We start from the raw sequence: 23117 nt of genomic DNA, 5'->3' as shown, positions 1-23117 counted from the left end.
AAATGGCCCGTGATCAAGGACTATGTTGTTTGAAACGTGTTGGGCCTGCATTGATTATTTCTTACCCGGATTGCTGCTTTACAGAATTAAATATGCTTGGAAGGAGAGTGCGTTTCCGTTTCTCTGTGGCAGAGTTGTGAATCCCAATGTGTTCGGTCGCCAGCCGGAAGACAGCACCATCGCAGAATGTAGCGACTACACGGGGCATGGAAATGAGCCTCTGTTTGTATTCTTCAGCAATTCTGTCATTGCAGAGACAATTTGGGTAAATATGCCTATGGACTAAAGCACTATATTTTTCTATTTTAGAATGATTGAAAGTGATATTTCTGCCGCAGACTCATGGTCCCAGAAGGGATCACGACGCTCACATGAGCATGATATGCTAAAGAAGGACTATAAAGCGCGGCACCTCCGCAGTGTTTTAAAAATGGCCCGTGATCAAGGACTATGTTGTTTGAAACGCGTTGGGCCTGCATTGATTATTTCTTACCCGGATTGCTGCTTGACAGAATTAAATATGCTTGGAAGGAGAGTGCGTTTCCGTTTCTCTGTGGCAGAGTTGTGATTCCCAATGTGTTCGGTCGCCAGCCGGGAGACAGCACCATCGCAGAATGTAGCGACTACACGGGGCATGGAAATGAGCCTCTGTTTGTATTCTTCAGCAATTCTGTCATTGCAGAGACAATTTGGGTAAATATGCCTATGGACTAAAGCACTATATTTTTCTATTTTAGAATGATTGAAAGTGATATTTCTGCCGCAGACTCATGGTCCCAGAAGGCATCACGACGCTCACATGAGCATGATATGCTAAAGAAGGACTATAAAGCTCGGCACCTCCGCAGTGTTTTAAAAATGGCCCGTGATCAAGGACTATGTTGTTTGAAACGTGTTGGGCCTGCATTGATTATTTCTTACCCGGATTGCTGCTTGACAGAATTAAATATGCTTGGAAGGAGAGTGCGTTTCCGTTTCTCTGTGGCAGAGTTGTGAATCCCAATGTGTTCGGTCGCCAGCCGGAAGACAGCACCATCGCAGAATGTAGCGACTACACGGGGCATGGAAATGAGCCTCTGTTTGTATTCTTCAGCAATTCTGTCATTGCAGAGACAATTTGGGTAAATATGCCTATGGACTAAAGCACTATATTTTTCTATTTTAGAATGATTGAAAGTGATATTTCTGCCGCAGACTCATGGTCCCAGAAGGCATCACGACGCTCACATGAGCATGATATGCTAAAGAAGGACTATAAAGCTCGGCACCTCCGCAGTGTTTTAAAAATGGCCCGTGATCAAGGACTATGTTGTTTGAAACGTGTTGGGCCTGCATTGATTATTTCTTACCCGGATTGCTGCTTGACAGAATTAAATATGCTTGGAAGGAGAGTGCGTTTCCGTTTCTCTGTGGCAGAGTTGTGAATCCCAATGTGTTCGGTCGCCAGCCGGAAGACAGCACCATCGCAGAATGTAGCGACTACACGGGGCATGGAAATGAGCCTCTGTTTGTATTCTTCAGCAATTCTGTCATTGCAGAGACAATTTGGGTAAATATGCCTATGGACTAAAGCACTATATTTTTCTATTTTAGAATGATTGAAAGTGATATTTCTGCCGCAGACTCATGGTCCCAGAAGGCATCACGACGCTCACATGAGCATGATATGCTAAAGAAGGACTATAAAGCGCGGCACCTCCGCAGTGTTTTAAAAATGGCCCGTGATCAAGGACTATGTTGTTTGAAACGCGTTGGGCCTGCATTGATTATTTCTTACCCGGATTGCTGCTTGACAGAATTAAATATGCTTGGAAGGAGAGTGCGTTTCCGTTTCTCTGTGGCAGAGTTGTGAATCCCTATATATATATATATATATATATATATATATATATATATATATATATATATATATATATATATATATATATTTCCGCACAATCCACTCCAATCAGGCTAGAAGAATGACCAGAACACCGATATCGTAAGTGATGCTTTTTAATTCAAGCCCCTAACCCCCACAACAGACGCGTTTCGCCAAAAGGCTTCGTCAGTGTCAACCTGTGCATTAATACACGGCGCCATTTAAAGCCACTTTCCACATTCCCATCAACAACATAGATGATGGTTAGTTTGTGATTAGAAAACAAATATAGCGGCCATCTTTTAGTATGCAAATAAGCAAATAGATTCATGTTTCCCAAACGGCGCTATGTACAATAAAGTGCTTTAGTGCAAATTAAAAACAAATGTAGCAACAAGTTACTATTTCATTATGTATGCGTATCTTTTTAGACAAATTGATTGAGCATTTCCACACAAGGCTAAGAATTGGCAGTAATCTATTTGGCATAATATCCATTTTTCGCCATAATCCCGCCTGACTCACAAAAATATTGCCCTGAATGGGCCTATCTGGGTTCCTAGTTGGAACAATACTAAATTGAGCCCTGAATGGGCGATCTTAGTCCAAGGAAACAGTTGAATAATGCTCAAATTTACATTTCACAGGCATGCACTCACAGGATTAAGTTATTGCATTCTAGGATGTTATTTTCAATGCTGTAACTGAATCACTGCCAATCTATAGATGTACCCACATCTCTTCATTATTATTTAATCCCCAGGGGGCCATTGTTTTTAGACCGATGATATATTTTGACTCTAGAGTCCGGAGTGCTCTTTCCCTGTCTCCTCCCCTCTCCGTGCGCTCCACCTGATCTATACAGTAAAAGCTGAGCAGATCCCTGTCGCTTTGGTGGAGCTCTGCGAAATGCCGTGCCACAGGGTACGACTTATCTCTGTTCGCAATCGCCCGCATGTGTTCAAGGATTCGCATCTTTGTAGGTTTGATAGTACTACCTATATAGCGTTTTCCGCATGGGCAGAGGAGGCAGTAGATAGTGTAGTCAGAGTTACAATTAAGTAATTTTTTGATTGTTCTCTCTGGTTCATTTTCATCGGTTCTGCCTGGGTATGTTTTAGTTGTTTTACTGTTTTTGCAGGCCTTGCAGCCTAGACATGGGAAAAATCCTTTTAAGTTGGAGAGTTGCAAAGTTTTTTTCTTGGACGTAAAATGACTATGGACAAGATGGTCCGCCAGTGATTGACTACGCTTATATGTTGTTACTGGTCGCTTTGGAAGGACTCTTTTCATTATATGGTCAGTGCCAAGGATATGCCAACTTTTTTTAAATATGTGCATGATCCTTCCTGACTTCACATTGAAAGTTGTAATCATTCTGGGAATCTCATCTTGTTTTTGTACAGGTTTAGCTACCAGAAGTTCCTCTCTCCGAATTTCCTTGGATTTCTCCTCAGCAATATTTAATATATTGTGGGAGTATCCTCTGATCTGAAATCTTTTTTGGCCTCCTCCTTCGCCTGAATGTACTCCTCCTCATCCGAGCAGTTTCTTTTCAGGCGTAGGAGTTCGCCGAAGGGTACGTTTGCAATAAGACATTTAGGGTGATGGCTTGCTGCATGCAAAACAGCATTCCCCGCTGTAGGTTTTCTATACAAACGGGTTTGAATCTTTTCCCTGTTGACATAAACTTCTAGATCTAGGTAGTAAACGCTGGTGTCACTTATGGTACTGGTGAATTTGAGATTCCACACGTTGTCGTTTAACGCAGCAATATAATCCTCAGCCGAGGTTCTACTACCGCGCCAAACCACAAAAAGGTCATCTATATACCTTGTCCATAGTAAGATGTTATCTGTCCACTGGTCATTGGCCTCCCCCCAGGCCTCGTGCTTCTCCCACCAGCCGACGAACAAGTTCGCGTAGTTGGGAGAGAAGCACGAGCCCATAGATGTCCCTCTGACCTGCCTATATAGCTGTCCTGCAAATAGAAATATGTTATTATACAAACAGAATCTCATCATTTGTATTAACATTTCATTGTGTTCCCGGAATTGGTCATGTTTTTTATCCAGGAACCACTTTGCCGCTGCAAGACCGTTTTCATGAGCTATGCAGGTATAGAGGTTCACAACGTCAAGAGTTATTAGTAGGAAACCAGGTTCCCAAGCGATACTGTCAATTAACCGCAAAAGGTCTTGCCTCTGCCTTTTCCACTTGGCGGTTTGGCATAGTTGATTGGAGCTCTTGGACGTAGATTGAATCTTCTGTCCTCCTGCAAAAAAACAAACTCATCAATCACAGAAGGAAATCTCTCAATGCTTCCCACACTGGGGACTTCATCCGTAGAGGTTTCTCCAAACTTTGAACACTGCTCAAACCCTATTGTGCTTCTTTCGATGTTTTAGCACTGTTGCTCATTTTAATTCTCCGAACATTTTCAAACTTTTAAGCGAACGTGTAGATCTGCCCACGTTTGTAGTCCCCCTTATCTCGCTGAAACTTCTGGGTTTTACGCTCTTTGATTGAAGTTTCCAGTTCCAGTGGCAAAAATGTTTCGACCTACCAACCTGGGTTATCGAACAGGGTTAAAAAAATCAAAGGTCAGTACGATTGCAAAACTGAGTTTGCCGTTTATGTTCGGAGATGTGAATGCAATTTGCAGTACGTTGGTAGCACCATTTTACCCGTACATAAACGGATATTGCAACATCTCTTCAGAGCAATAAAAAATTGGAGATAGGTCATACCTAGTATCACGCCACTTCGAAAGGTTCCACAACAAGGATGTTCGAGGTTTGGTATACTTCGTGATTAATGCCATCCCCCCAAGTATGAGAGGGGGAGATAGGACAAAAAGATTACGGAAGCTAGAATCCTGCTACATTGTTGAATTAAATTCTAAAAGCCCTGCTGGTCTTAATATGGAAGAGGACTTATATACTCATTTATAAGTAAAATGTAACAGTTATTGAGCTATTGTAAATATTGTTGACTGTAATGTAGACTTGTAATTCTAGCCTGCTGCTCAAAATTTATTTATTTTCCTTTTTTTAGGGTTTTGGCACTGTTAATTTTATTTTATTTGTATTGTTTTGTTTAGAATGTAAAATACCGCATTTAGTGATAAACTAACATTAGAGATTGCCCACTTGGGCTTTATTTTGCATGTATGAACAGTATCAATAGGAGGGCTGTGTACCGCTTTTGTATTTTTGCCCACTAGGGCTAAATTCTTGCATTTATTTGACTACATGCATTCGACAATTTGAGTAGAGTCAATAATTGAATTATGTTATTCTCTGGCTCTAGTTAAATGAATTTTTAAGTGTATTTTGGGATATATGAATTTGTTCCAGGCGTCTTTTCAATTTTTGTGCATTCCGCGATGTTATTAGTTATTTGCGGATATGCTTAGTATGTCAATATTGCATGAGCCAACTAATGGTTACTAATCTCGCTTTGATAAATTGTGACTACACGAACTCTACATATGCTTGTAAAGAACTACAAGTCTGTTGTTTAGTTTTATCATTTTGCGGTTGCACGTGAATGGGTCACATGGTGAGAGTTTAAAAAGCGCTTTGTAAATAGAAAACTTTATTCGTGAACAAGCCTGCTGGGACAGGCGAAACGCGTTGAAGAGCCATATTAAACTTTGAAAATACTTCACCACATGGCGTTGTTTTTCCTCATGGTATGTGAGGTTGAGGTTGGAGATTGTGACTGTGTCCTGCTTGGGTGACCGGATACAACGACGCACCCTCTGCTTTGGTGGTGGCAGCTGTTACGCAAGCAACAGGAGGTGATATATATATATATATGTGTGTATATATATATATATATATATATGAATATATATATATATATATATATATATATATATATATATATATATATATATCAATGCTCGAAGGTGTCCACCTTTGAGTAGCACGCGAACAGCAGCTTGGTTTATGTATAGGTGAGGACAGGAATCCACTCGTAGACGCCGCTCCGTACGGGATCTGCCCGACGCGTTTCAAAGCTCCATATGCTTCTCTTCAGGGGCTTTAACGGAAGCGGTGTGCGCAACCGCCGACCCACTTCCACATTTTGTATATAGCACACCCACCGATGGGAGGCTCAAATGAGACTGTGCATTCTGGGAAGTGTGGTCCGGGAAGCACACAATCAAGTCCTGTATGGACTCCACAAGTGGGCCCGTCCTCGATTCCAAGTACGACTGCTGCTTCACTTTCGTGACCCCCAGGGTACCGGGTGGTGCATACTCCGCGGCTGGACGGCCACGTATAAATCAATGCTCGAAGGTGTCCACCTTTGAGTAGCACGCGAACAGCAGCTTGGTTTATGTATAAGTGAGGACGGGAATCCACTTGTAGACGCCGCTCCGTACGGGATCTGCCCGACGTGTTTCGAAGCTCCATATGCTTCTCTTCAGGGGCTTTAACGGAAGCGGTGTGGGCAACCGCCGACCCACTTCCCCATTTTATATATAACACACCCACCGATGGGAGGCTCAAATGAGACTGTGCATTCTGGGAAGTGTGGTCCGGGAAGCACACAATCAAGTCCTGTATGGACTCCACAAGTGGGCCCGTCCTCGATTCCAAGTACGACTGCTGCTTCACTTTCGTGACCCCCAGGGTACCGGGGTGGTGCATACTCCGCGGCTGGACGGCCGCGTATAAATCAATGCTCGAAGGTGTCCACCTTTGAGTAGCACGCGAACAGCAGCTTGGTTTATGTATAGGTGAGGACGGGAATCCACTCGTAGACGCCGCTCCGTACGGGATCTGCCCGACGCGTTTCGAAGCTCCATATGCTTCTCTTCAGGGGCTTTAACGGAAGCGGTGTGCGCAACCGCCGACCCACTTCCACATTTTGTATATAGCACACCCACCGATGGGAGGCTCAAATGAGACTGTGCATTTTGGGAAGTGTGGTCCGGGAAGCACACAATCAAGTCCTGTATGGACTCCACAAGTGGGCCCGTCCTCGATTCCAAGTACGACTGCTGCTTCACTTTCGTGACCCCCAGGGTACCGGGGTGGTGCATACTCCGCGGCTGGACGGCCGCGTATAAATCAATGCTCGAAGGTGTCCACCTTTGAGTAGCACGCGAACAGCAGCTTGGTTTATGTATAGGTGAGGACGGGAATCCACTCGTAGACGCCGCTCCATACGGGATCTGCCCGACGCGTTTCGAAGCTCCATATGCTTCTCTTCAGGGGCTTTAACGGAAGCGGTGTGCGCAACCGCCGACCCACTTCCACATTTTGTATATAGCACACCCACCGATGGGAGGCTCAAATGAGACTGTGCATTCTGGGAAGTGTGGTCCGGGAAGCACACAATCAAGTCCTGTATGGACTCCACAAGTGGGCCCGTCCTCGATTCCAAGTACGACTGCTGCTTCACTTTCGTGACCCCCAGGGTACCGGGGTGGTGCATACTCCGCGGCTGGACGGCCGCATATAAATCAATGCTCGAGGGTGTCCACCTTTGAGTAGCACGCGAACAGCAGCTTGGTTTATGTATAGGTGAGGACGGGAATCCACTCGTAGACGCCGCTCCGTACGGGATCTGCCCGACGCGTTTCGAAGCTCCATATGCTTCTCTTCAGGGGCTTTAACGGAAGCGGTGTGCGCAACCGCCAACCCACTTCCACATTTTGTATATAGCACACCCACCGATGGGAGGCTCAAATGAGACTGTGCATTCTGGGAAGTGTGGTCCGGGAAGCACACAATCAAGTCCTGTATGGACTCCACAAGTGGGCCCGTCCTCGATTCCAAGTACGACTGCTGCTTCACTTTCGTGACCCCCAGGGTACCGGGGTGGTGCATACTCCGCGGCTGTGTGCTTCCCGGACCACACTTCCCAGAATGCACAGTCTCATTTGGGTCGGCGGTTGCGCACACCGCTTCCGTTAAAGCCCCTGAAGAGAAGCATATGGAGCTTCGAAACGCGTCGGGCAGATCCCGTACGGAGCGGCGTCTACGAGTGGATCCCCGTCCTCACCTATACATAAACCAAGCTGCTGTTCGCGTGCTACTCAAAGGTGGACACCTTCGAGCATTGATTTATACGCGGCCGTCCAGCCGCGGAGTATGCACCACCCCGGTACCCTGGGGGTCACGAAAGTGAAGCAGCAGTCGTACTTGGAATCGAGGACGGCCCCACTTGTGGAGTCCATACAGGACTTGATTGTGTGCTTCCCGGACCACACTTCCCAGAATGCACAGTCTCATTTGAGCCTCCCATCGGTGGGTGTGTTATATATAAAATGGGGAAGTGGGTCGGCGGTTGCGCACACCGCTTCCGTTAAAGCCCCTGAAGAGAAGCATATGGAGCTTCGAAACGCGTCGGGCAGATCCCGTACGGAGCGGCGTCTACGAGTGGATCCCCGTCCTCACCTATACATAAACCAAGCTGCTGTTCGCGTGCTACTCAAAGGTGGACACCTTCGAGCATTGATTTATACGCGGCCGTCCAGCCGCGGAGTATGCACCACCCCGGTACCCTGGGGGTCATGAAAGTGAAGCAGCAGTCGTACTTGGAATCGAGGACGGCCCCACTTGTGGAGTCCATACAGGACTTGATTGTGTGCTTCCCGGACCACACTTCCCAGAATGCACAGTCTCATTTGAGCCTCCCATCGGTGGGTGTGTTATATATAAAATGGGGAAGTGGGTCGGCGGTTGCGCACACCGCTTCCGTTAAAGCCCCTGAAGAGAAGCATATGGAGCTTCAAAACGCGTCGGGCAGATCCCGTACGGAGCGGCTTCTACGAGTGGATCCCCGTCCTCACCTATACATAACCAAGCTGCTGTTCGCGTGCTACTCAAAGGTGGACACCTTCGAGCATTGATATATATATATATATATATATATATATATATATATATATATATATATTCCTTGTACTCGTCCCACCGTTCCACGAATTCTTTTGGAAGAGACGAAGCGAACCCAAAGATAGCGCTTATTTAGAGTTTATCGTTTGCCCAGCACCGCCGCCATTACGCGTTTCGGTCCTCCTGGGACCTTGATCACATGACACGCTACATGGAACAGGCCACCCATTTAAAGTGACAGTGCAACTTTACAGTGCATAACCATGGAAAACATGAAAAAATGCTTTGCTCAATGTTTTCTCTTATGTAAAATACATGTTGAGGATGTGCAAATAACGCCAATAATTCAGTGCAATTTTACAGTTATCACTGAATAATATTAATAAATATCCCCTACAAGCTAGACAATAAGCTTTTAGTCTAATTCCACGATTTACCATGACCCAATAAAATCTGTGTTAAAAATCTGAGGATAAAACCAACTGTACATCATTATAAATAATAAGATTAAAATTTAAATACAATTGTTAATAAAATCACAACATATTCAAATTATTGCGGAAAAAAAAGATAAATGTTTAGGGTTAAAATACTTCATAGTTACATTTCATTCAATATAGCATCATGTAATTGCAATAAATTGCGCAATCTCCAAATGTATGTAAACAATAGCAATGATAATTGAATGTCAAGATACAGCCCTAGTGGGCAACTTAATGTGCAAAACAAATCCATGATTAAAGTGCATATGTGCTATAAAGTGTCTTCCTACCATAAACCATAACTGTGCATAGATGATAATTAACTAAAATAAAATACATATACATTTTCTGCAGCAACAAAGATACTAATAAACAGACACTTGGCGAAGATAAATATCTAAAAAACAAACTTCTTATACTTTTCATAAGTATGTATAAAAATCTTCACTGGAATTCAATCCATTTGAAGTTTTAGCATCCATTTCTAAAATATATTTCGTTTCCAGTTTTCTCAGTTTCATGTCACTGTGAGAAGTTGGCCTGGTATATGATGTTCACTATTCTAGTGAGCACCTTGCACCAGTCCAAACAACCCTTGTGGCGATGGTTGTAAAGTCAACCTTATAGACCAGCTATCCTAGTGGTAGCACGGACAAAAGCAGTCTTAGGCTAAACTCAAGAGGGCATGTGAAGCCAGCTGTTTTACCATATGCAAACCATTTAATACCAAATGAAAGGACACCACACAGGTTATATATTCAAAATATATATGTATTTATTTCTAAATAGATCCCCTTAACTCTTTATGAGCACAGGAGCACAAGCGTATAACAAGTAACTTAATATAACATACAAAAGTTGCACAAATATGGATAGGCCCTGGTGGCCCGTAAAACCATATACTAAAATAGTGGTATAAGTATCACGTCACGAACAATGGTAAGGCCTAGGGCCTTGGAAATCGCTGAGGCTACACTGAACTAACAGCAGTTAGGACGTAGGAGGCCCACAGGATGCGGGTGCAGTGTCTAAATGCACAAGCGTGCACCAATAGAAGTCAATGGGTGCGTAAAGTTAGAAAGTTGCAGATTTGGAAGTCTTCCGACTGGGCTAGAACTTTACCACTTAAAACTAGGACACTAGGGATGTAAATCTCTACAGATGCACCGCAGTACTCGGGTTACCTCACCCACAGGAAGCGGGTGCATAGGTGTCAAAGTGTGTTGGGTTTCGTTGTGGAGTTCTATGGAGCCTTGGAGAAAAGATGCTGCAGGCGACCAGGAGAGAAGAGTTCGGTTGGCTCCAAGGGTGGATTGAAGATGTAGAGTACCTGAAAGCAGAGGGGACAGAGTCTGGGTCATTAGCCAGTGACCAGGAAGGAACCAGGAAGGAACCAGGCGATGTCGGGTTGCAATCAGGTGATGTTGTGAAGCTTGTCTCCGCTGTCACGTGGACCAGGAGGTGTCGACGATAACCAGGAGCTGGGCATGGACTGTCCCGCAAAGGCTCTAACTGTCGGCGGTGTTGGATCTCGATTCGGAGTCAACAGGCCTTGGCAAATGCAACCCACGCAGGAATCAAAGATGGCTTCTGGATCAGACCAGCAAGGTCTGATGGGCTGCTCTTTTTCAGGGGAGCAAGGGTCAGTCCGGAGCAACCAGACCAGTGTTGAAAATTTGAAGGTTCGTCGTCACAGAGGCCACTAGCTAACGGGCAAGTGACCGGACAGACGTGTCAAGCAGGAAAATGCAAAAGGGCCCCACGCAGCACTCGGTGAGTGTGCAGAGGTGATCTGCAGTGCAAACAATGCTCGGGGCTAGGGCTTCTTAATCCCCAATGCACAGCTTCGAGGGTGCCTCAGGAGCTGTACAGAAAGCACTTTGCTGGATTTCCAAGATGGCCAGTCCCACGTCTCACGTCGCCTCCACGGGTCTCAGCTTTGCTGTGGCTGTGGGTCGGGCTGTTGGATGTCAGGAAGTCTGGTTCTTGTTGGTCTCTGTTGTTCGAGCTCCGGCGGGAGCAACAACAAAGCAAACCTTTGAGCGCTTGATGGTGCCTACTTGCACAGGGTGGTCACTCCTTGACCACAAGGGAGATTCTTCAGTCTTCTACGTCGAGTAGGATGTCGAAGGGTCCAGAGTTTTGTATCAAAGTTTCAGTCAGGATGATCTAAAGTCTAAGGACACAGCTCCTACCTTTATTCCAAATCAAGGGGCTGGATTACCTGCTAGGTCCCTCCTATGGGTGGGACCCAGGAAGGGGGTGGTTACACCCCTTTCCCTTTGTCCAGTTTCGCGCAAGAGCTGGGGCTGGAGTGCCCCAGCACCGGTTTGAACTGGACTATGCATGGGACACCTTGTGTGCCCCAGGCAGTGTCTCGTTTCATTCAGCCCTCCCTGCCCCAATCCACTATCTCCTGTCTGGGGTTGTGCTAGCACCTCCCTGTAACAGGAAACCTAGTTTCCAAGCCTCCCTCCCTGGAAGGGCTCCCTGCAGCAGGAGGTCAGACTTGTGTCTGTGGCAGCAGCATCCATTTTGTGATGCTGAGGCTCTGGTTAACTTTAACCGTGATTAATGAAAGTAACATGTCTTCTCCCTCTAGAAGGGTGGAATTCTACCCCCGTCGCCAGAACTGGCGAGGCAGTAGTATTCCAAAGCGTATGACACCTTACACGACATGTTTTGATAAAGCCAAACCAAAGTTAGCAATAACCGCGAGGATTATAATGCACTTAGGAGTATATGGTTTGGTAATATCCTAGAACAACTATAAGGACATGGTTCCGAAAGCTGCAGACAGGCTCAGCTCATGCTAGAGCACCATCTCACATAAAAGCAAGCACTCTGCCTCCAGGATTGTTAAGGCCTGCCATAGGAGTGAGTTATAGGTGCATATGTGTCTAGGTTATAAGGTTAGATATAGGAATACTATACCTAAGCAAGGGGTGATTACATGACCTTGCCCCAGCTGAGTGATCAGCCAGTTGTGTCAGTTTGGATGGCCAGCCAGGGATGGCAAAATATATGCTGCAGCCCCTGGTAGGCCTTGGGTGCACCTATGCCCTGGGTACCTATAGTACACTATACAGGGGCTGATAAGGTGACTCAATATCCAAATAGTTATGTACCTAGGGTACATGGAGTCCATTTTACAGAGAGAGCAGATAGCCTGGGGCTCTGATTAGCAGGATCCCAGGCCAACTAAGTCGAAAACCAGCTAAACACAAGGCAAAACATCTGGGGTAACCATAGTCAGGTATTCACCTTCCTACACAACACCCCCCCAAACGAAAGGAGATAAGGCTATCCTTGACCAGGTAAGCCTATATTACCTAAGTGGCCATATGAGGAAGTACCTGCACTAGCATGGCTACCCCCTGTCTCATGGTCCACTATGCAATCCCTCATCCTAGGGGTATCAGATGGTCTCCACCATAGGGAATCTGTACCTGTGGTGTGTTTTGGCAAAGTAAATGGCTGGTGTTCAGATGGAGTACTGAAGTGAGGCTCCACCAATGTAGGGCTCAGCTTCCTCCAATCACTATCCACCATGTGTGCCTTTCTTTCCATGACTGAGTTGCACTGTGCTCTCAGGGTCAACCTCTGGCTGCCTACAGCTGGAGGCTGGGTCCCTTCTGTTGGCTTACTGGAGGGACAGGTCAGGTTTGGGGCCTTTGGGTCGCATGTTTGGCTGTGCCCAACAGTGTCCATCTGGGGGAGGTTCCTAACTAACAGTAAGGGAGATCCCTCAGGAATTTCTGTAATTTTCACCTGGCTAGGGCTGCTAGCTTTGGTGCCCCTAATCTGCTGATGGGGGTGTTCTGGTGGACAGGGGGCCCTTTGGGGTCCACTGGCCTCCCTGACCTCTACAGCCCTGGGCTGACTGAGGCAGGGTAGATAGGGGCAGGATACCTGCTCCAGCCTGGGTCCCACCTTGGAAGGGTCCACTGACATCAGAGGCTCTGTCAGGCCAGGCCTGGCTACCTCTGGGTCAGTTCCCTGCGGAGGCTGACTCTCACCTAATGTCTGGTGGGAGGGAGACGTGTCTTCCTCCCCAATGCTCTCTGACTGAGTGAAGTGATCCATAGTTTCAGGCTTCACAACACTAAAATATGGCTGAGTTTGGGCTGTGGCCATCACAGCCCCACCAACCTTTTCAGGAAGGGACTCAGTTTGGGTTTGGGCTGTTACCATCACAGCCCTGTCAATCTGTCTAGGGAAGGAGTCTGCTGGAGATTGGGCTGAGACTAGCACAGCTCTGCCAACCTTTTCAGGGAGGATCTCCTGAGCTGGGGCTGTGGCCATCACAGCCCCACTAACCTTTCCATGGAGATTTACCATTTTAGAATGGGTTTCTTGTTCTACCTTAGCCCAGGCTGAGATTTCCAGATCATTACCCAGTAGACAATCTACAGGCAAGTTTGTAGACACTGCCACTCTCTTGGGGCCTGTGACACCTCCCCAGCTGAGAATAACTACTGCCATGGGATGATCTTTCTGTACTCCATCAATGTTGGTCACGTGGTATGTGGCTCCAGGTAAAAGTTGCCTTGAGGGGACTAGATTCTCAGTCACCATAGTTATGCTAGCCCCTGTGTCTCTGTAGGCCTCAACTTTCTGACCATTGATGAGGAGCTCCTGCCTGTACTTGCTCAAAGTGTTGGGACAAGCAGTGAAGTTGGCAAACCCCATGCCATCTTCACAGACAAGAGTAGCTATGTTAGGGGACCTGGTTAGGCCAGAGTCCACCTGAGTTCCCAAAGTAAACCCAGCCAAATTCGTGGGGGCACTCCAGCCACCTGGGGGATTACTACTAACAGCAACAGGAGGTCTGGGAGTATTGCTTGGGGGAATGTTTTCCTTATTGTTGGCCCTTGGGCAACTGCTGTCAGTCTTCCAGTGACCAGGCTGTTTACAGACATGGCAATAAGGTTTCTTTTGGTTAGAGGAAGTGTTTTGGGACCAACCCCCACCATTGGGGTTTTGGGGCCCTGGGGAGGACTTGTCTTTTGATTTATCCCCACCTTTCTCTTAAGGCTTGGTAGAATCTTTCTTCTGGTCACCACCCTGATTTTTAGGCCTAATCCTGGTTCTGGCCCATTTGTATGCCCGCTTACCCAATTCTTGTGGAGAGGTCAGATCTGAGTCCACCAGGTGCTGGTGTAAAAGCTGGTTTTGACAATTACTGAGGATCTGCTCCCTCATAATCAAATTATACAATCCTGTATAGTCATGTACTTTACTGCCCAGTAACCAACCTGCCAGAGCCTTAGTAGCACAATCTACAAAATCAGTCCAGTCCCGATTCTGAGCCTTTTGGGTATCCCTGAACAACAACCTGTATTGCTCAGTGGTTAAGCCAAACCCATCAATTAGAGCACTCTTCAGGACAGTGTAGTTTTTAGCATCCTCATGTCTAACTGTGAGGAGCTTGTCTCTTCCTTTTTCTGAAAAGGAAAGCCACAAGATTGCTGCCCACTGACTTTGGGGAACCTGCTGTACCATGCAGGCCCTCTCCAAAGCAGTTATCCACTTGTGGATGTGATCCCCATCTTTGTAGGGGGCACAATCTTACTCAGGTTTCTATGATCATAGGACCTGTCTTTATCCTTAGGGATATTGCTGCCACCCGTGGAATCTAATCCACTTAACTTTTGCTCCCTTGCTAAAGCAAGTTTAGCTTTTGCCAGGGCTGTTTCCTCCTTTTCTATCTGAAGTTGGACAGCTCTCATCCTAGCCTCATGTTTTCTTCTCTGGGGGGAGTCATTCCCCTTTGAGAACCCCTTGAGGCATTAGAAAGGAGAGACTCCCTGGAAGGAGATCTTTCTCTTCTATTGCCTGGATTAAGTCTACTGTTAGGCCTGGGAAGGTGCAACCCTTCTCCATTCCCAAGTAAGCTTAGGTTAGCCTGGCTAAGCCTTCTGACCTGGACCTGGCTATCATCTCCATCATCTGAATCTTCCCCTACTTCTTCCTCATCTACTTCTGGGGTCAGGGAGTCATCTTCTGTGGAGGGTACTCCTTCACCTGTATTATCTAGGGGGCTGGTTTAGAGGCCTTCTCAAGATCAGCTGCCTCTAGAACTTCTATCAGGTGTTGGATGGTAGGTTTGGAACCCTGTTTCAACCTCCTGGAGGTACACAATGACCTCATTTCTCGGAGGTTAAGCATATCATATCTGGAGGGTGCCTTGGGATGGTCACTTACCACAGGTAGAGAACCAGAGGGTTCACCTGTGCCAGACATGTCTAGTGAGGTGTGGTATGTGCACCTACCTACACTGAGTGTTTACCTACTAGAACCTCTCTAGGAGTTGTAGTCAGGGTGTGCTAAGCCCTTTCCTCTACAACAACTAAGTTCAGTAGAACTTATGTATTTTAAGCTTTGTTATATGTACCTATGGTACCTAATGTGACCTTTCAAATGATATCAAAGATTACAATTGGTAAAACAACAGCAAGCTCAAATCCCAACCGCTGCACACCAATGTGAGAAGTTGGCCTGGCATATGATGTTCACTATTCTTGTGAGCATCTTGCACCAGTCCAAACAACCCTTATGGTGATGGTTGTAAAGTCAACCTTATAGAGCAGCTATCCTAGTGGTAGCATGGACAAAAGCAGTCTTAGGCTAAACTCAAGAGGGCATTTGAAGCCAGCTGTTTTACGATATGCAAACCTTTTAATACCAAATGAAAGGACACCACACAGATTATATATTTAAAATATATATGTATTTATTTCTAAATAGATCCCCTTAACTCTTTATGAGCACAGGAACACAAGCGTATAACAAGTAACTTAATATAACATACAAAAGTTGCACAAATATGGATAGGCCCTGGTGGCCCGTAAAACCATATACTAAAATAGTGGTATAAGTACCCCGTCACGAACAATGGTAAGGCCTAGGGCCTTGGAAATCTCTGGGGCTACACTGGACTAACAGCAGTTAGGACGTAGGAGGCCCACAGGATGCGGGTGCAGTGTCTAAATGCACATGCGTGCACCAATAGAAGTCAATGGGTGCGTAAAGTTAGAAAGTTGCAGATTTAGAAGTCTTCCGAGTGGACTAGAACTTAACCACTTAAAACTAGGACACTAGGGATGTAAATCTCTACAGGAGCACCGCATTACTCGCGTAACCTCACCCGCAAGGAAGCGGGTGCATAGGTGTCAAAGTGTGTCGGGTTTCGTCGTGGAGTTCTATGGAGCCTTGGAGAAAAGATGCTGCAGGCGACCAGGAGAGAAGAGTCCGGTTGGATCCAAGGGTGGATTGAAGATGTAGAGTACCTGAAAGCAGAGGGGACAGAGTCTGGGTCACTAGCCAGTGACCAGGAAGGAACCAGGAAGGAACCAGGCGATGTCGGGTTGCAATCAGGTGATGTCATGAAGCTTGTCTCCGCTGCCATGTGGACCAGGAGGTGTCAACGACAACCAGGAGCTGGGCACGGACTGTCGCACAAAGATTCTCGCTGTCGGCGGTGTCGGATCTCGATTCAGAGTCAACAGGCCTTGGCAAATGCAACCCATGCAGGAATCAAAGATGGCTTTTGGATCAGACCAGCAAGGTCTGATGGGTTGCTCCTTTTCAGGGGAGCATGGGCCAATCTGGAGCAACCAGACCATTATTTTTTTTATTTTTTTTGTAAACCTTTATTGTTACGGAAGGCAGGTACAATCACGGGTCGATGACCATCACGGCCGGCCAGTATTTCAGAGACGGTCAAAGCAAATCAATAAAGCCAAACATATGCAACATTCCGCCTCCCCAATGCCCTATTGTAGCTCAGGATAATGTCTGTACCATATTGGTACCAGGATTAAAGAGGTTTCTTTTAAAAGTTTAAAGACAAAAACAGGATCTGATGCCGTACAATCAAATTATACCAAAGCAAGGGGTTATCGTTGATCAGGATATTCACAGTCAGGACTACTGCAGGCCGGGCGTTGGCGCTAGCGCGTATTAACCAGGATAGACAATAAACAGTACATTTCGCCCCCCAGTGCAGCATACGCCCGCTGTAACTGAAAACTTTATAAAAACATCCACCCTTGTAGTTTGAACCATAAGAACGTACAGCGAGCAACCTACAAACTCGATTTCCCGAAAGAGAAGAAAAAGAGGAAAAATAAAGAGAAAGCCAAACAAAACAAGAGAGAAAAAAAGGGGCCCTAGAAACAGAAAAAGGAAAAGAAAAAAGAGAGTACCCCTCCCCTAGCCCCCCACCCTGCACCCCTGCCTACGGCTACGGCCTCCCCCTCAGAAGCGTGCCTGTCGCCCATTGTATGGAACCCGAAATTTAGAAGAGAGAGAAAGAGAGCTATCACCCACCTAACCTAAAAGAAGAACCCAAAAGAGGGAAGAAGGAAAAGGAGAACCCCGAAGTCTATGAAAGAAAGAAAAAAGGAAAAAAAAGGGGGGTTCTAATCTACAACTACAAGGAAAGTAGCGAAAGACGGAGAGGAGCCCTCCAGCAGTCCCCCGGCCTCTCCCTCATGCAATTGCTATGGCTTCACAGGACGTAAAATACAACAGCAAAAGCCAATACAATAGAACAATTTACAAGGGACAGAATCAGCCTAAGACAATGTATCGCATATCCCTCACAGCCCTAAAATCAGAAAATGTCAACACGGAGGAGGCATCATTTATCCTTGTCCAGTCTTGCTTATACCGCCAAAGCCCACCAAATTACCATTCTCCAAGTCCATAGCTGTAGGGAATCGGAATGCCAAGGCAAGCCCAAACAGCAACACTTTTGCAACGCTTTGATGCAACCGGACCTCATCCAAGCCCGTTTCCTGCAGGTACGGTGGACCCAACCTGGCACAAAAACATGTCTTCCACACTTCCTTCGGCAGAGTAGCGCTGGGGGAGAATGTCTCAATGTCCAAACACGGCTGGAGCAGCACCAGAGTCACTAGCAACATGACGTGGAGAGAAGTTCCATCGCTCAGTTCCAATCTAGAGCCTACAGGTTGTCCAAGGCATCCGACATCGCGGGCTTGAAATGGCACGAAGATCAGTGTCTCTGGCCCTCCGGTATTAGTGACGGACGCCATCTTGTTGCATCTGGGTATTGAGTAAGGCATCTCGCTGTGCATCAACGGTCCAGCCGATCTCATTCGCCCAGCCGCGAGAATAACATCATCCATCTTACTCCCCAATGATCGGGCACCCTGCTCCCAGGTGTCGTGAAGGGCAGCTAGGGCAGCCATAAGATCGCCAAGGTGTAGTTCTGCCCCGTGCCCCCCCTTTGTCATGCTCCCCCTCTTCATATGTCCTGCATTAGGTCGAGACTCGGTCTCCCAGAAGCTGCACTCTACCCTGCCCACTATACACCGGGGCAGCACAACTCTGGATTGGGGCCGAGGCACACGCAGTGGGGCATCGGGCGTCATGGAACCACCGTCAGGGTCACCGAAACCGATTCAATGCGACCAGATCGCGGCCACCGATGGAGTCAGCCCTGCTCGATCGTGGCTCGGCGCAAATTCGGGATCCTCCCGCCGAGAGCGGGACGAGTCTCAAAGCACTTCCAGGCGGCGAACGAGCAAAATTCTAGTAACCACTTAATCCACACAGGGGCACAACGACAGGCTTGTCCCCGACTCGTGCCCCCAATCGGCCAGTGTGAGTGTTGCGAAAATCGGCCGTTCCTTGCCACACCGGAGCCGACCGGCCCCTCCCAGCCTCCGGTGGCCGCTGTTGTGCACTTGGTGACCGGCCTTACCGTCTAATCGAGGCCCCGGTCATAGGGCTGCTGCGGGCCGCAGACGTCGTTGGCTGTTTCTCCCTTTATAAAGTAGGCACAAACCACGGGATTGCGCCATCGGTGATCGGTCGTGTTCATGTACCCATTTATGCCATTTTGCTTCAGGATACCAAGCAGGATGTAAGCACCGGAGGAGATGGTACTCGGAGCCGAGGGACTAGGCGGCCATCGCGGTCGCCGGCTTGGCTCCTCCTCCCAACCAGACCATTATTGAAAAATTGAAGGTTCTCCGTCACAGAGGCCACTAGCCAACGGGCAAGTGACTGGACAGACACATCAAGCAGGAAAATGCAAAAGGGCCGCACGCAGCACTCGGTGAGTGTGGAGAGGTGATCTTCAGTGCAAAGGATGCTCGGGGCTGGGGCTTCTCAATCCCCAATGCACAGCTTCGAGGGTGCCTCAGGAGCTGCACAGAAAGCACTTTGCTGGATTTCCAAGATGGCCGGTCTCACGTCGAAACCAAGGGTCTCAGCTTTGCTGTGGCTGTGGATCGGGCTGTTGGATGTCTGGAAGTTTGGTTCTTGTTGGTCTCTGTTGTTCGAGCTCTGGCGGGAGCAACAACAAAGCAAACCTTTGAGCGTTTGATGGTGCCTACTTGCACAGGGTGGTCACTCCTTGACCACAAGGGAGATTCTTCAGTCTTCTATGTCGAGTAGGATGTCGAAGGGGGCAGAGTTTCATATCAAGGTTTCAGTCAGGATGATCTAAAGTCTAAGGACACAGCTCCTACCTTTATTCCAAATCAAGGGGCTGGATTACCTGCTAGGTCCCTCCTATGGGTGGGACCCAGGAAGAAGGTGGTTACACCCCTTTCCTTTTGTCCAGTTTCGTTCCAGAGCTGGGGCTGGAGTGCCCCAGCACCGGTTTGAACTGGACTATGCATGGGACACCTTGTGTGCCCCAGGCAGTGTCTCGTTTCATTCAGCCCTCCCTGCCCCAATCCACTATCTCCTGTCCGGGGTGGTGCTAGCACCTCCCTGTGACAGGAAACCTATTGTCCAAGCCTCCCTAGCTGGAAGGGCTCCCAGCAGCAGGAGGTCAGACTTGTGTCTGTGGCAGCAGCATCCATTTTGTGATGCTGAGGCTCTGGTTAACTTTAACCGGGATTAATGAAAGTAACATGTCTTCTCTCTCTAGAATGGTCGAATGCTACCCCTGTTGCCAGAACTGCCGAGGGGTAGTATTCCAAAGCGTATGACACTTTACACGACATGTTTTGATAAAGACAAACCAAAGTTAGCAATAACCACGAGGATTATAATGCACTTAGGAGTATATGGTTTGGTAATATCCTAGAACAACTATAAGGACATGGTTCCGAAAGCTGCAGACAGGCTCAGCTCATGCTAGAGCACCATCTCACATAAAACCAGGCACTCTGCCTCCAGGATTGTTAATTATTTACAACAAGGGGTGGTGATGGACAGAGTCTCTGAATTAAGCAGAGTACTCTCACCCAGTCAAGAGATCAGGGCTAGATCCAACACCGTTTTTTAGCTCATTGCACCATCCCAGTTTCAGAACCTGGCTGTATGCAAATTAGTCTGTCCCTGGCCCAGTGCATCATGGGAACAGGGCAGACCAGACTACAAAAGCCAATTCTTACACTGGGAAGGAAACAAGCTTCCGGGGACCGGTTTCTGCCATTTCAGGCGTCTTCGGCCCGGCTTGCTTGAATCCTGATGGTGCAATGAGCAAGGGACTCACATCTGAGTATACCCTACCGCGCTTAGGGTGGACAAAATTATTTACAACAAGGGGTGGTGATGGACAGAGTCTCTGAATTAAGCAGAGTACTCTCACCCAGTCAAGAGATCAGGGCTAGATCCAACACAGTTTTTTAGCTCATTGCACCATCCCAGTTTCAGAACCTGGCTGTATGCAAATTAGTCTGTCCCTGGCCCAGTGCATCATGGGAACAGGGCAGACCAGACTACAAAAGCCAATTCTTACACTGGGAAGGAAACAAGCTTCCGGGGACCGGTTTCTGCCATTTCAGGCGTCTTCGGCCCGGCTTGCTTGAATCCTGATGGTGCAATGAGCAAGGGACTCACATCTGAGTATACCCTACCACGCTTAGGGTGGACAAAATTATTTACAACAAGGGGTGGTGATGGACAGAGTCTCTGAATTAAGCAGAGTACTCTCACCCAGTCAAGAGATCAGGGCTAGATCCAACACCGTTTTTTAGCTCATTGCACCATCCCAGTTTCAGAACCTAGCTGTATGCAAATTAGTCTGTCCCTGGCCCAGTGCATCATGGGAACAGGGCAGACCAGACTACAAAAGCCAATTCTTACACTGGGAAGGAAACAAGCTTCCGGGGACCGGTTTCTGCCATTTCAGGCGTCTTCGGCCCGGCTTGCTTGAATCCTGATGGTGCAATGAGCAAGGGACTCACATCTGAGTATAGCCTACCACGCTTAGGGTGGACAAAATTATTTACAACAAGGGGTGGTGATGGACAGAGTCTCTGAATTAAGCAGAGTACTCAGTCTCACCCAGTCAAGAGATCAGGGCTAGATCCAACACCGTTTTTTAGCTCATTGCACCATCCCAGTTTCAGAACCTGGCTGTATGCAAATTAGTCTGTCCCTGGCCCAGTGCATCATGGGAACAGGGCAGACCAGACTACAAAAGCCAATTCTTACACTGGGAAGGAAACAAGCTTCCGGGGACCGGTTTCTGCCATTTCAGGCGTCTTCGGCCCGGCTTGCTTGAATCCTGATGGTGCAATGAGCAAGGGACTCACATCTGAGTATACCCTACCACGCTTAGGGTGGACAAAATTATTTACAACAAGGGATGGTGATGGACAGAGTCTCTGAATTAAGCAGAGTACTCTCACCCAGTCAAGAGATCAGGGCTAGATCCAACACCGTTTTTTAGCTCATTGCACCATCCCAGTTTCAGAACCTGGCTGTATGCAAATTAGTCTGTCCCTGGCCCAGTGCATCATGGGAACAGGGCAGACCAGACTACAAAAGCCAATTCTTACACTGGGAAGGAAACAAGCTTCCGGGGACCGGTTTCTGCCATTTCAGGCGTCTTCGGGCCGGCTTGCTTGAATCCTGATGGTGCAATGAGCAAGGGACTCACATCTGAGTATACCCTACCACGCTTAGGGTGGACAAAATTATTTACAACAAGGGGTGGTGATGGACAGAGTCTCTGAATTAAGCAGAGTACTCTCACCCAGTCAAGAGATCAGGGCTAGATCCAACACCGTTTTTTAGCTCATTGCACCATCCCAGTTTCAGAACCTGGCTGTATGCAAATTAGTCTGTCCCTGGCCCAGTGCATCCTGGGAACAGGGCAGACCAGACTACAAAAGCCAATTCTTACACTGGGAAGGAAACAAGCTTCCGGGGACCGGTTTCTGCCATTTCAGGCGTCTTCGGCCCGGCTTGCTTGAATCCTGATGGTGCAATGAGCAAGGGACTCACATCTGAGTATACCCTACCACGCTTAGGGTGGACAAAATTATTTACAACAAGGGGTGGTGATGGACAGAGTCTCTGAATTAAGCAGAGTACTCTCACCCAGTCAAGAGATTAGGGCTAGATCCAACACCGTTTTTTAGCTCATTGCACCATCCCAGTTTCAGAACCTGGCTGTACGCAAATTAGTCTGTCCCTGGCCCAGTGCATCATGGGAACAGGGCAGACCAGACTACAAAAGCCAATTCTTACACTGGGAAGGAAACAAGCTTCCGGGGACCGGTTTCTGCCATTTCAGGAGTCTTCGGCCCGGCTTGCTTGAATCCTGATGGTGCAATGAGCAAGGGACTCACATCTGAGTATACCCTACCACGCTTAGGGTGGACAAAATTATTTACAACAAGGGGTGGTGATGGACAGAGTCTCTGAATTAAGCAGAGTACTCTCACCCAGTCAAGAGATCAGGGCTAGATCCAACACCGTTTTTTAGCTCATTGCACCATCCCAGTTTCAGAACCTGGCTGTATGCAAATTAGTCTGTCCCTGGCCCAGTGCATCATGGGAACAGGGCAGACCAGACTACAAAAGCCAATTCTTACACTGGGAAGGAAACAAGCTTCCGGGGACCGGTTTCTGCCATTTCAGGCGTCTTCGGCCCGGCTTGCTTGAATCCTGATGGTGCAATGAGCAAGGGAC

Source organism: Lissotriton helveticus, chromosome 8, assembly GCF_964261635.1.
Source record: "Lissotriton helveticus chromosome 8, aLisHel1.1, whole genome shotgun sequence".
Classification (NCBI taxonomy): domain Eukaryota; kingdom Metazoa; phylum Chordata; class Amphibia; order Caudata; family Salamandridae; genus Lissotriton; species Lissotriton helveticus.
The sequence above is the reverse complement of the archived record's forward strand: the minus strand, read 5'-3'. Positions refer to the sequence as shown.